The 13,542-nt window shown below is 48.9% G+C and overlaps 1 pseudogene; it reads left to right on the top strand.

The window, feature by feature from the left end:
- LOC135552710 (zinc finger protein neuro-d4-like) overlaps positions 1 to 13,542 on the top strand; it is a 73,290-nt pseudogene that overhangs the window by 40,208 nt on the left and 19,540 nt on the right.

The raw sequence follows: 13,542 nt of genomic DNA, 5'->3' as shown, positions 1-13,542 counted from the left end.
CCTCTCTGGTTCTCTCTCTCTAGCTCGCTGGTTCTCTCTCTCCCACTATGGTTCTCTCTCTCCCTCTCTGGTTCTCTCTCTCTAGCTCTCTGGTTCTCTCTCTCTTGCTCTCTTGTTTTCTCTCTCCCTCTCTGGTTCTCTCTCTCCCTCTCTGGTTCTCTCTCTCTCCCTCTCTGGTTCTCTCTTTCTAGCTCTCTGGTTCTCTCTCTCTAGCTCTCTGGTTCTCTCTCTCCCTCTCTGGTTCTCTCTCTCCCTCTCTGGTTCTCTCTCTCCCTCTCTGGTTCTCTCTCTCCCTCTCCGGTTCTCTCTCTCCCTCTCTGGTTCTCTCTCTCTAGCGCTCTGGTTCTCTCGCTCTAGCTCTCTGGTTCTCTCTCTCCCTCACTGGTTCTCTCCCTCTCTGGTTCTCTCTCTCCCACTATGGTTCTTTCTCTCCCTCTCTGGTTCTCTCTCCCTCTCTGGTTCTCTCTCTCTAGCTCCCTGGTTCTTTCTCTCCCACTATGGTTCTCTCTCTCCCTCTCTGGTTCTCTCTCTCTAGCTCTCTGGTTCTCTCTCTCTTGCTCTCTTGTTTTCTCTCTCCCTCTCTGGTTCTCTCTCTCCCTCTCTGGTTCTCTCTCTCTCCCTCTCTGGTTCTCTCTTTCTAGCTCTCTGGTTCTCTCTCTCTCTGCTCTCTGGTTCTCTCTCTCTAGCTCTCTGGTTCTCTCTCTCCTCTCTGGTTCTCTCTCTCCCTCTCTTGTTTTCTCTCTCCCCTCTCTGGTTCTCTCTCTCCCTCTCTGGTTCTCTCTCTCTAGCGCTCTGGTTCTCTCTCTCTAGCTCTCTGGTTCTCTCTCTCCTCACTGGTTCTCTCTCTCCCTCTCTGGTTCTCTCTCTCCCACTATGGTTCTCTCTCTCCCTCTCTGGTTCTCTCTCTCTAGCTCTCTGGTTCTCTCTCTCTTGCTCTCTTGTTTTCTCTCTCCCTCTCTGGTTCTCTCTCTCCCTCTCTGGTTCTCTCTCTCTCCTCTCTGGTTCTCTCTATCTAGCTCTCTGGTTCTCTCTCTCTAGCTCTCTGGTTCTCTCTCTCCCTCTCTGGTTCTCTCTCTCCCTCTCTGGTTCTCTCTCTCCCTCTCTGGTTCTCTCTGTCCCTCTCCGGTTCTCTCTCTCCCTCTCTGGTTCTCTCTCTCTAGCGCTCTGGTTCTCTCGCTCTAGCTCTCTGGTTCTCTCTCTCCCTCACTGGTTCTCTCCCTCTCTGGTTCTCTCTCTCCCACTATGGTTCTTTCTCTCCCTCTCTGGTTCTCTCTCCCTCTCTGGTTCTCTCTCTCTAGCTCCCTGGTTCTTTCTCTCCCACTATGGTTCTCTCTCTCCCTCTCTGATTCTCTCTCTCTAGCTCTCTGGTTCTCTCTCTCTTGCTCTCTTGTTTTCTCTCTCCCTCTCTGGTTCTCTCTCTCCCTCTCTGGTTCTCTCTCTCTCACCTCTCTGGTTCTCTCTTTCTAGCTCTCTGGTTCTCTCTCTCTCGCTCTCTGGTTCTCTCTCTCTAGCTCTCTGGTTCTCTCTCTCCCTCTCTGGTTCTCTCTCTCCCTCTCTTGTTTTCTCTCTCCCTCTCTGGTTCTCTCTCTCCCTCTCTGGTTCTCTCTCTAGCTCTCTGGTTCTCTCTCTCTAGCTCTCTGGTTCTCTCTCTCCCTCTCTGGTTCTCTCTCTCCCTCTCTGGTTCTCTCTCTCCCACTATGGTTCTCTCTCTCCCTCTCTGGTTCTCTCTCTCTAGCTCTCTGGTTCTCTCTCTCTTGCTCTCTTGTTTTCTCTCTCCCTCTCTGGTTCGCTCTCTCCCTCTCTGGTTCTCTCTCTCTCCTCTCTGGTTCGCTCTTTCTAGCTCTCTGGTTCTCTCTCTCTAGCTCTCTGGTTCTCTCTCTCCCTCTCTGGTTCTCTCTCTCCCTCTCTGGTTCTCTCTCTCCCTCTCTGGTTCTCTCTCTCCCTCTCCGGTTCTCTCTCTCCCTCTCTGGTTCTCTCTCTCTAGCGCTCTGGTTCTCTCGCTCTAGCTCTCTGGTTCTCTCTCTCCCTCACTGGTTCTCTCCCTCTCTGGTTCTCTCTCTCCCACTATGGTTCTTTCTCTCCCTCTCTGGTTCTCTCTCCCTCTCTGGTTCTCTCTCTCTAGCTCCCTGGTTCTTTCTCTCCCACTATGGTTCTCTCTCTCCCTCTCTGATTCTCTCTCTCTAGCTCTCTGGTTCTCTCTCTCTTGCTCTCTTGTTTTCTCTCTCCCTCTCTGGTTCTCTCTCTCCCTCTCTGGTTCTCTCTCTCTCCCTCTCTGGTTCTCTCTTTCTAGCTCTCTGGTTCTCTCTCTCTCGCTCTCTGGTTCTCTCTCTCTAGCTCTCTGGTTCTCTCTCTCCCTCTCTGGTTCTCTCTCTCCCTCTCTTGTTTTCTCTCTCCCTCTCTGGTTCTCTCTCTCCCTCTCTGGTTCTCTCTCTCTAGCGCTCTGGTTCTCTCTCTCTAGCTCTCTGGTTCTCTCTCTCCCTCACTGGTTCTCTCTCTCCCTCTCTGGTTCTTTCTCTCCCACTATGGTTCTCTCTCTCCCTCTCTGGTTCTCTCTCTCTAGCTCTCTGGTTCTCTCTCTCTTGCTCTCTTGTTTTCTCTCTCCCTCTCTGGTTCTCTCTCTCCCTCTCTGGTTCTCTCTCTCTCCCTCTCTGGTTCGCTCTTTCTAGCTCTCTGGTTCTCTCTCTCTAGCTCTCTGGTTCTCTCTCTCCCTCTCTGGTTCTCTCTCTCCCTCTCTGGTTCTCTCTCTCCCTCTCTGGTTCTCTCTCTCCCTCTCTGGTTCTCTCTCTAGCTCTCTTGTTCTCTCTCTCTCCCTCTCTGGTTCTCTCTTTCTAGCTCTCTGGTTCTCTCTCTCTAGCTCTCTGGTTCTCTCTCTCCCTCTCTGGTTCTCTCTCTCCCTCTCTTGTTTTCTCTCTCCCTCTCTGGTTCTCTCTCTTCCTCTCTGGTTCTCTCTCTCCCTCTCTGGTTCTCTCTCTCTAGCTCTCTGGTTCTCTCTCTCCCTCTCTGGTTCTCTCTCTCCCTCTCTGGTTCTCTCTCTCCCTCTCCGGTTCTCTCTCTCCCTCTCTGGTTCTCTCTCTCTAGCGCTCTGGTTCTCTCGCTCTAGCTCTCTGGTTCTCTCTCTCCCTCACTGGTTCTCTCTCTCCCTCTCTGGTTCTCTCTCTCCCACTATGGTTCTTTCTCTCCCTCTCTGGTTCTCTCTCCCTCTCTGGTTCTCTCTCTCTAGCTCCCTGGTTCTCTCTCTCCCACTATGGTTCTCTCTCTCCCTCTCTGGTTCTCTCTCTCTAGCTCTCTGGTTCTCTCTCTCTTGCTCTCTTGTTTTCTCTCTCCCTCTCTGGTTCTCTCTCTCCCTCTCTGGTTCTCTCTCTCTCCCTCTCTGGTTCTCTCTTTCTAGCTCTCTGGTTCTCTCTCTCTCGCTCTCTGGTTCTCTCTCTCTAGCTCTCTGGTTCTCTCTCTCCCTCTCTGGTTCTCTCTCTCCCTCTCTTGTTTTCTCTCTCCCTCTCTGGTTCTCTCTCTCCCTCTCTGGTTCTCTCTCTCCCTCTCTGGTTCTCTCTCTCTAGCGCTCTGGTTCTCTCTCTCTAGCTCTCTGGTTCTCTCTCTCCCTCACTGGTTCTCTCTCTCCCTCTCTGGTTCTCTCTCTCCCACTATGGTTCTCTCTCTCCCTCTCTGGTTCTCTCTCTCTAGCTCTCTGGTTCTCTCTCTCTTGCTCTCTTGTTTTCTCTCTCCCTCTCTGGTTCTCTCTCTCCCTCTCTGGTTCTCTCTCTCTCCCTCTCTGGTTCGCTCTTTCTAGCTCTCTGGTTCTCTCTCTCTAGCTCTCTGGTTCTCTCTCTCCCTCTCTGGTTCTCTCTCTCCCTCTCTGGTTCTCTCTCTCCCTCTCTGGTTCTCTCTCTAGCTCTCTTGTTCTCTCTCTCTCCCTCTCTGGTTCTCTCTTTCTAGCTCTCTGGTTCTCTCTCTCTAGCTCTCTGGTTCTCTCTCTCCCTCTCTGGTTCTCTCTCTCCCTCTCTTGTTTTCTCTCTCCCTCTCTGGTTCTCTCTCTTCCTCTCTGGTTCTCTCTCTCCCTCTCTGGTTCTCTCTCTCTAGCTCTCTGGTTCTCTCTCTCCCTCACTGGTTCTCTCTCTCCCACTATGGTTCTTTCTCTCCCTCTCTGGTTCTCTCTCCCTCTCTGGTTCTCTCTCTCTAGCTCTCTGGTTCTCTCTCTCTTGCTCTCTTGTTTTCTCTCTCCCTCTCTGGTTCTCTCTCTCCCTCTCTGGTTCTCTCTCTCTCCCTCTCTGGTTCTCTCTCTCTAGCGCTCTGGTTCTCTCGCTCTAGCTCTCTGGTTCTCTCTCTCCCTCACTGGTTCTCTCTCTCCCTCTCTGGTTCTCTCTCTCCCACTATGGTTCTTTCTCTCCCTCTCTGGTTCTCTCTCCCTCTCTGGTTCTCTCTCTCTAGCTCCCTGGTTCTCTCTCTCCCACTATGGTTCTCTCTCTCCCTCTCTGGTTCTCTCTCTCTAGCTCTCTGGTTCTCTCTCTCTTGCTCTCTTGTTTTCTCTCTCCCTCTCTGGTTCTCTCTCTCCCTCTCTGGTTCTCTCTCTCTCCCTCTGGTTCTCTCTTTCTAGCTCTCTGGTTCTCTCTCTCTCCCTCTCTGGTTCTCTCTCTCTAGCTCTCTGGTTCTCTCTCTCCCTCTCTGGTTCTCTCTCTCCCTCTCTTGTTTTCTCTCTCCCTCTCTGGTTCTCTCTCTCCCTCTCTGGTTCTCTCTCTCCCCTCTCTGGTTCTCTCTCTCTAGCGCTCTGGTTCTCTCTCTCTAGCTCTCTGGTTCTCTCTCTCCCTCACTGGTTCTCTCTCTCCCTCTCTGGTTCTCTCTCTCCCACTATGGTTCTCTCTCTCTAGCTCTCTGGTTCTCTCTCTCTTGCTCTCGTGTTTTCTCTCTCCCTCTCTGGTTCTCTGTCTCCCTCTCTGGTTCTCTCTCTCTCCCTCTCTGGTTCGCTCTTTCTAGCTCTCTGGTTCTCTCTCTAGCTCTCTGGTTCTCTCTCTCCCTCTCTGGTTCTCTCTCTCCCTCTCTGGTTCTCTCTCTCCCTCTCTGGTTCTCTCTCTCCCTCTCTGGTTCTCTCTCTAGCTCTCTTGTTCTCTCTCTCTCCCTCTCTGGTTCTCTCTTTCTAGCTCTCTGGTTCTCTCTCTCTAGCTCTCTGGTTCTCTCTCTCCCTCTCTGGTTCTCTCTCTCCCTCTCTTGTTTTCTCTCTCCCTCTCTGGTTCTCTCTCTTCCTCTCTGGTTCTCTCTCTCCCTCTCTGGTTCTCTCTCTCTAGCTCTCTGGTTCTCTCTCTCCCTCACTGGTTCTCTCTCTCCCACTATGGTTCTTTCTCTCCCTCTCTGGTTCTCTCTCCCTCTCTGGTTCTCTCTCTATAGCTCCCTGGTTCTCTCTCTCCCACTATGGTTCTCTCTCTCCCTCTCTGGTTCTCTCTCTCTAGCTCTCTGGTTCTCTCTCTCTTGCTCTCTTGTTTTCTCTCTCCCTCTCTGGTTCTCTCTCTCCCTCTCTGGTTCTCTCTCTCCCTCTCTGGTTCTCTCTTTCTAGCTCTCTGGTTCTCTCTCTCTAGCTCTCTGGTTCTCTCTCTCCCTCTCTGGTTCTCTCTCTCCCTCTCTGGTTCTCTCTCTCCCTCTCTGGTTCTCTCTCTAGCTCTCTTGTTCTCTCTCTCTAGCTCTCTTGTTCTCTCTCTCCCTCTCTGGTTCTCTCTCTCTAGCTCCCTGGTTCTCTCTCTCCCACTATGGTTCTCTCTCTCCCTCTCTGGTTCTCTCTCTCTAGCTCTCTGGTTCTCTCTCTCTTGCTCTCTTGTTTTCTCTCTCCCTCTCTGGTTCTCTCTCTCCCTCTCTGGTTCTCTCTCTCTCCCTCTCTGGTTCTCTCTTTCTAGCTCTCTGGTTCTCTCTCTCTAGCTCTCTGGTTCTCTCTCTCCCTCTCTGGTTCTCTCTCTCCCTCTCTGGTTCTCTCTCTCCCTCTCTGGTTCTCTCTCTAGCTCTCTGGTTCTCTCTCTCTAGCTCTCTTGTTTTCTCTCTCCCTCTCTGGTTCTCTCTCTCCCTCTCCGGTTCTCTCTCTCCCTCTCTGGTTCTCTCTCTCTAGCGCTCTGGTTCTCTCTCTCTAGCGCTCTGGTTCTCTCGCTCTAGCTCTCTGGTTCTCTCTCTCCCTCACTGGTTCTCTCTCTCCCTCTCTGGTTCTATCTCTCCCTCTCTGGTTCTCTCTCCCTCTCTGGTTCTCTCTCTCTAGCTCCCTGGTTCTCTCTCTCCCACTATGGTTCTCTCTCTCCCTCTCTGGTTCTCTCTCTCTAGCTCTCTGGTTCTCTCTCTCTTGCTATCTTGTTTTCTCTCTCCCTCTCTGGTTCTCTCTCTCCCTCTCTGGTTCTCTCTCTCTCCCTCTCTGGTTCTCTCTTTCTAGCTCTCTGGTTCTCTCTCTCTCGCTCTCTGGTTCTCTCTCTCTAGCTCTCTGGTTCTCTCTCTCCTCTCTGGTTCTCTCTCTCCCTCTCTTGTTTTCTCTCTCCCTATCTGGTTCTCTCTCTCCCTCTCTGGTTCTCTCTCTCCCTCTCTGGTTCTCTCTCTCCCACTATGGTTCTTTCTCTCCCTCTCTGGTTCTCTCTCCCTCTCTGGTTCTCTCTCTCTAGCTCCCTGGTTCTCTCTCTCCCACTATGGTTCTCTCTCTCCCTCTCTGGTTCTCTCTCTCTAGCTCTCTGGTTCTCTCTCTCTTGCTCTCTTGTTTTCTCTCTCCCTCTCTGGTTCTCTCTCTCCCTCTCTGGTTCTCTCTCTCCCTCTCTGGTTCTCTCTTTCTAGCTCTCTGGTTCTCTCTCTCTAGCTCTCTGGTTCTCTCTCTCCCTCTCTGGTTCTCTCTCTCCCTCTCTGGTTCTCTCTCTCTAGCTCCCTGGTTCTCTCTCTCCCTCTCTGGTTCTCTCTCTCCCTCTCTGGTTCTCTCTCTAGCTCTCTTGTTCTCTCTCTCTCCCTCTCTGGTTCTCTCTTTCTAGCTCTCTGGTTCTCTCTCTCTAGCTCTCTGGTTCTCTCTCTCTAGCTCTCTGGTTCTCTCTCTCCCTCTCTGGTTCTCTCTCTCCCTCTCTTGTTTTCTCTCTCCCTCTCTGGTTCTCTCTCTTCCTCCTCTGGTTCTCTCTCTCCCTCTCTGGTTCTCTCTCTCTAGCTATCTGGTTCTCTCTCTCCCTCACTGGTTCTCTCTCTCCCACTATGGTTCTTTCTCTCCCTCTCTGGTTCTCTCTCCCTCTCTGGTTCTCTCTCTCTAGCTCCCTGGTTCTCTCTCTCCCACTATGGTTCTCTCTCTCCCTCTCTGGTTCTCTCTCTCTAGCTCTCTGGTTCTCTCTCTCTTGCTCTCTTGTTCTCTCTCTCCCTCTCTGGTTCTCTCTCTCTCCCTCTCTGGTTCTCTCTTTCTAGCTCTCTGGTTCTCTCTCTCTAGCTCTCTGGTTCTCTCTCTCCCTCTCTGGTTCTCTCTCTCCCTCTCTGGTTCTCTCTCTAGCTCTCTTGTTCTCTCTCTCTAGCTCTCTTGTTCTCTCTCTCCCTCTCTGGTTCTCTCTCTCCCTCTCTGGTTCTCTCTCTCTAGCGCTCTGGTTCTCTCTCTCTAGCTCTCTGGTTCTCTCTCTCCGTCACTGGTTCTCTCTCTCCCTCTCTGGTTCTCTCTCTCCCACTATGGGTCTTTCTCTCCCTCTCTGGTTCTCTCTCTCCCTCTCTGGTTCTCTCTCTCTAGCTCCCTGGTTCTCTCTCTCCCACTATGGTTCTCTCTCTCCCTCTCTGGTTCTCTCTCTCTAGCTCTCTGGTTCTCTCTCTCTTGCTCTCTTGTTTTCTCTCTTCCTCTCTGGTTCTCTCTCTCCCTCTCTGGTTCTCTCTCTCTCCCTCTCTGGTTCTCTCTCTCTCCCTCTCTGGTTCTCTCTTTCTAGCTCTCTGGTTCTCTCTCTCTAGCTCTCTGGTTCTCTCTCTCCCTCTCTGGTTCTCTCTCTCCCTCTCTGGTTCTCTCTCTCCCTCTCTGGTTCTCTCTCTCCCTCTCTGGTTCTCTCTCTCCCTCTCTGGTTCTCTCTCTAGCTCTCTTGCTCTCTCTCTCTCCCTCTCTGGTTCTCTCTTTCTAGCTCTCTGGTTCTCTCTCTCTAGCTCTCTGGTTCTCTCTCTCTAGCTCTCTGGTTCTCTCTCTCCCTCTCTGGTTCTCTCTCTCCCTCTCTTGTTTTCTCTCTCCCTCTCTGGTTCTCTCTCTCCCTCTCTGGTTCTCTCTCTCCCTCTCTGGTTCTCTCTCTCTAGCGCTCTGGTTCTCTCTCTCTAGCTCTCTGGTTCTCTCTCTCCCTCTCTGGTTCTCTCTCTCCCACTATGGTTCTTTCTCTCCCTCTCTGGTTCTCTCTCCCTCTCTGGTTCTCTCTCTCTAGCTCCCTGGTTCTCTCTCTCCCACTATGGTTCTCTCTCTCCCTCTCTGGTTCTCTCTCTCTAGCTCTCTGGTTCTCTCTCTCTTGCTCTCTTGTTTTCTCTCTCCCTCTCTGGTTCTCTCTCTCTCCCTCTCTGGTTCTCTCTCTCTCCCTCTCTGGTTCTCTCTTTCTAGCTCTCTGGTTCTCTCTCTCTAGCTCTCTGGTTCTCTCTCTCCCTCTCTGGTTCTCTCTCTCCCTCTCTGGTTCTCTCTCTCCCTCTCTGGTTCTCTCTCTAGCTCTCTTGTTCTCTCTCTCTAGCTCTCTTGTTCTCTCTCTCCCTCTCTGGTTCTCTCTCTCCCTCTCTGGTTCTCTCTCTCTAGCGCTCTGGTTCTCTCTCTCTAGCTCTCTGGTTCTCTCTCTCCCTCACTGGTTCTCTCTCTCCCTCTCTTGTTCTCTCTCTCCCTCTCTTGTTCTCTCTCTCCCTCTCTGGTTCTCTCTCTAGCTCTCTGGTTCTCTCTCTCTAGCTCTCTGGTTCTCTCTATCCCTCTCTGGTTCTCTCTCTCATTCTCTGGTTCTCCCTCCCTCTTTGCTTATCTCTCTCCCTCACTCTCTACCCTTCTCTCTCCTTCTCTAGTTCTCTCTACCTCTCTGGTTCTCTCTCTCCCTCTCTGGTTCTCTCTCTCCCTCTCTGGTTCTCTCTCTCCCACTCTCTCGATGCCTTTCTCTCTCTCTCTCTCTCTGCCTCCCTCTCATGGCCCTGTGTGTAGTATCAGTGACTCTGGTTGGCAGTGACACATCCCCTGCAGCTATGACACACCCCCACTGGCACAGTTCCTCTCCTCCTCCCCAGAGAAAGTGTGTGTTTTGGAGGGAGGGAGAGAGAGAGCATTGATGTGTGTGTATGTATGTGTGTGTGTGTGTGTGTGTGTGTGTGTGTGTGTGTGTGTGTGTGTGTGTGTGTGTGTGTGTGTGTGTGTGTGTGTGTGTGTCTGTGTATTTGAGGGAGCATCAGTGTCTGTTGGTGTGTGTACTGTATGTGTGAATGTCTTTGTGTGTGTCTTTGTGTGTGTGTGTGTGTGTGTGTGTGTGCGTGCGTGCGTGCGTGCGTGCGTGCGTGCCTGCCTGCTTCCTCTTCCGGATGAGCTGTCATCTCCTCTCTGTGAGCTCTGTCTCCAGTCCCTACCCCACCTGCTCCAGACGTGACAGTCTTCCTTCCCTAAGGTCGACAATTAGCCAATTAGCACTTCAATAAATGGCCCACGCAGCAGGCCCAGGGCTCCACTGTGGGTAGGCCTCTGAACCTGGGCCTCGCCTAGCTGCCGTATCCAGCAGGAAGCTAACAGAGGAGTGCTTTGGTTTCCTCTTCCATTACAGCTTCTCTCCATATGCTCCTTTTAAGAGTTTGTTATTTTGCCTCTAGTGACACTTTGTGTTTTTGTCACCTCTCTTTCACATACCCATGTGTTGTACTTTTTATTTGCGGAATATATTGCTACTTGTTTTGCCGAGGAGAGCAAGTGTTTCTTTCACTCCTACGTTTTAGGAGTGAATGAATACCAGCACAGTGTTCTCCTGGTCACTAGCAGTTGTAACAGGGGGGATGTTTGTGTTAAAAGGAGGGAAGGCCACCCTTACTGGTCTAATGGAATGATTGTCCTTTGGGCTTATTTTATCTCTCTCTGTCTCTGTCTGTCTCTGTCAATTCAATCCAAAGGGTTTTATTGGCATGGGAAACATATGTTAACATTGCCAAAGCAAGCGAAATAAATAATAAACAACATTTAAATAAACAATCCAAAATGAACAGTAAACATTACACTCACAAACGTTTCAAAGGAATAGAGACATTACAAATGTCATATTATGTATATGTACAGTGTTGTAACGATGTGCAAATGGTTAAAGTACAAAAGGGGAAATCAATTAACATAAATATGGGTTGTATTTACAATGGCAATTGTTCTTCACTGGTTGCCCTTTTCTTGTGGCAACTGGTCACGAATATTGCTGCTGTGATGTCACACTGTGGTATTTCACCTCTGTAGATATGGGAGTTTATCGAAATTGGATTCTTTGTGGATCTGTGTAATCTGAGAGAAGTATGTGTCTCTAATATGGTCATACATTGGGCAGGAGGTTAGGAAGTCCAGCTCAGTTTCCACCTCATTTTGTGGGCAGTGTGCACATAGCCTGTTTTCTCTTGAGAGCCAGGTCTGCCTACGGCGGCCTTTCTCAATGGCAAGGCTATGCTCACTGAGTCTGTACATAGTCAAAGCTTTCCTTAATTTCGGGTCAGTCACAGTGGTCAGGTATTCTGCCAATGTGTACTCTGTTTAGTGCCAAATAGCATTCTAGTTTGCTCTGTTTTTTTGTTAATTCTTTCCAATTTGTGTTTGTTGATTTGGTTGGGTCTAATTGTGTTGCTGTTGCTGTCCTGGGGCACTGTGGAGTGTGTTTGTGTTTGTGAACAGAGCCCCAGGACCAGCTTGCTTAAGGGAACTCTTCTCCAGGTTAATCTCTCTGTAGGTGATGGCTTTGTTAGGGAAGGTTTTGGAATCGCTTCCTTTTAGGTGGCTGTAGAATTTTACGTCTCTTTTCTGGATTTTGATAATTAGCGGGAATCGGCCTGATTGTGCTCTGCATGCTTTATTTGGTGTTTTACGTTTTACAGGGAGGATGTTTTTGCAGAATCCTGCATGTCTCTCTCTCTCTCTCTCTCTCTCTCTCTGTGTATCTCTCTATTTGTTTGTATCCCATGTGTGACCTAGTCCCTGTTGTATTGTACTGTTATCCAGTTGCAGCAGCAGGATCTCACTGGGGTAGCTGGGCATTCTATATCGTGGGTGCTAATGGGGTGCTAGGTTTGTTCTGGAGCTTCAGCACTCCCTGGAGCCCCTCCTTGCTGATATCTCCTCTGATGTTCTGGTGTGTTTGCTGCTCCAGAAGCTGCTGGTCGGTGATTTCCCCCATGAACTGGAAGCGGAGGAGATGGAAGAGGACGTCCCCAAACGCAAGAACCGCAAGAACCGCGAAGGACGGGTAAGACGAGGGAACCACACAGGAACGTACAGCCACCTACTGTCCCTGTATTGATGGCACTGCAAAGGGCAACATTGTCCTCTCGCAAATACACAAGTGCTACGAGTTCAGATCTGATACTTCAGCTTGTAGTTTCATTGCATGTACAGGGTGTATCCTTGTGGATACCAAAACTGGTCCAACTCAACTTCCTTCTCACATTTCACTCAGGTTATAATTTTACTCATCCTGTCTATTTGAAAATTTACTGTGTTTGAAATGTTACTTTAATTTCACACATCCTCTCTTTTCTGTTTCGACTTCCCGTTAACAAAGTGTTATCTATCAAGATACGTAACTTGTAGAAATACCATTTAAGGATTGTTTTAAGGTGGAGATATGGTTATTATGTTGTAGTCATGCTCAATGCTGTTGGTTGGTCATCAATCAACAAGATAATTGAAATAAACATGCTTATTTTATTTCATAATATACACCATTTAAAATGGCCAAACTCTATTCACAACAGTATTCAGTTGGTAAGAGACAGACATTCAGTAAATACTAGGAATAGATTTTCCACCATCTACAGTTGAAGTCGGACGTTTACATACACTTAGGTTGGATTCAATAAAACATTGTCTTTCAACAACTCCACAAATTTCTTGTTAACAAACTATAGTTCTGGCAAGTCGGTTAGGACATCTACTTTGTGCATGACACAAGTGATTTAACCAACAATTGTTTACAGACAGATTATTTCACTTATAATTCACTGTATCACAATTCCAGTGGGTCAGAAGTTTACACACACTAAGTTGACTGTGCCTTTAAACAGCTTGGAAAATTCCAGAAAATTATGCCATGGATTTAGAAGCTTCTGATAGTCTAATTGTCATCATTTGAGTCAATTGGAGGTGAACCTGTGGATGTATTTCAAGATCTACCTTCAAACTCAGTGCCTCTTTGCTTGACATCATGGGAAAATCAAAAGAAATCAGCCAAGACCTCCATAAGTCTGGTTCATCCTTGGGAGCAATTTCCAAACGCCAGACGATACCACGTTCATCTATAAAAACAATAGTATGCAAGTATAAACACCATGGGACCACGCAGCTGTCATACCGCTCAGGAAGGAGACACGTTCTGTCTCCTAGAGATGAACGTACTTTGGTGCAAAAAGTTCAAATCAATCCCAGAACAACAGCAAAGGACCTTGTGAAGATGCTGGAGGAAACAGGTACAAAAGTATCTATATCCACAGTAAAAGGAGTCCTATATCGACATAATCTGAAAGGCCGCTCAGCAAGGAAGAAGCCACTGCTTCCAAAACCGCCATACAAAAACCAGACTACGGTTTGCAACTTCACATGGGGACAAAGATTGTACTTTTTGGAGAAATGTCCTCTGGTCTGATGAAACAAAAGTAGAACTGTTTGGCCATAATGACCATCGTTATGTTTGGAGGAAAAAGGGGGATGTTTGCAAGCCGAAGAACACCATCCCAACCGTGAAGCACGGGGGTGGCAGCATCATGTTGTGGGGGTGCTTTGCTGCAGGAGGGACTGGTGCACTTCACAAAATAGTTGGCCTCATGAGGTAGGAAAATTATGTGGATATATTAAAGCAACATCTCAAGACAGCAGTCAGGAAGTTAAAGCTTGGTCGCAAATGAGTCTTCTAAATGGACAATGACCCCAAGCATACTTCCAAAGTTGTGCCAAAATTGCTTAAGGACAACAAAGTCAAGGTATTGGAGTGGCCATCACAAAGCCCTGACCTCAATCCTATAGAACATTTGTGGGCAGAACTGAAAAAGCATGTATGAGCAAGGAGGCCTACAAACCTGACTCCGTTACACCGGCTCTGTCTGGAGGAATGGGCCAACATTCACCCAATTTATTGTGGGAAGCTTGTGGAAGGCTACCCGAAACATTTGACCCAAGTTAAACAATTTAAAGGCCATGCTACTAAATACTAATTGAGTGTAAGTAAACTTCTGAACCACTGGGAATGTGATGAAAGGAATACAACCTGAAATAAATCATTCTATCTACTATTATTCTGACATTTCACATTCTTAAAATTAAGTGGTGATCCTAACTGATGTAAGACAGGGAATTTTTACTAGGATTAAATGTCAGGAATTGTGAAAAACTGAGTTTAAATATATTTGGCTGAGGTGTATGTA

The sequence above is a fragment of the Oncorhynchus masou genome, chromosome 13 (assembly GCF_036934945.1).
Source record: "Oncorhynchus masou masou isolate Uvic2021 chromosome 13, UVic_Omas_1.1, whole genome shotgun sequence".
Classification (NCBI taxonomy): Eukaryota; Metazoa; Chordata; class Actinopteri; order Salmoniformes; family Salmonidae; genus Oncorhynchus; species Oncorhynchus masou.
Note: the sequence above shows the minus strand (reverse complement) of the source record. Positions and strands in the feature narration are given on the sequence as shown.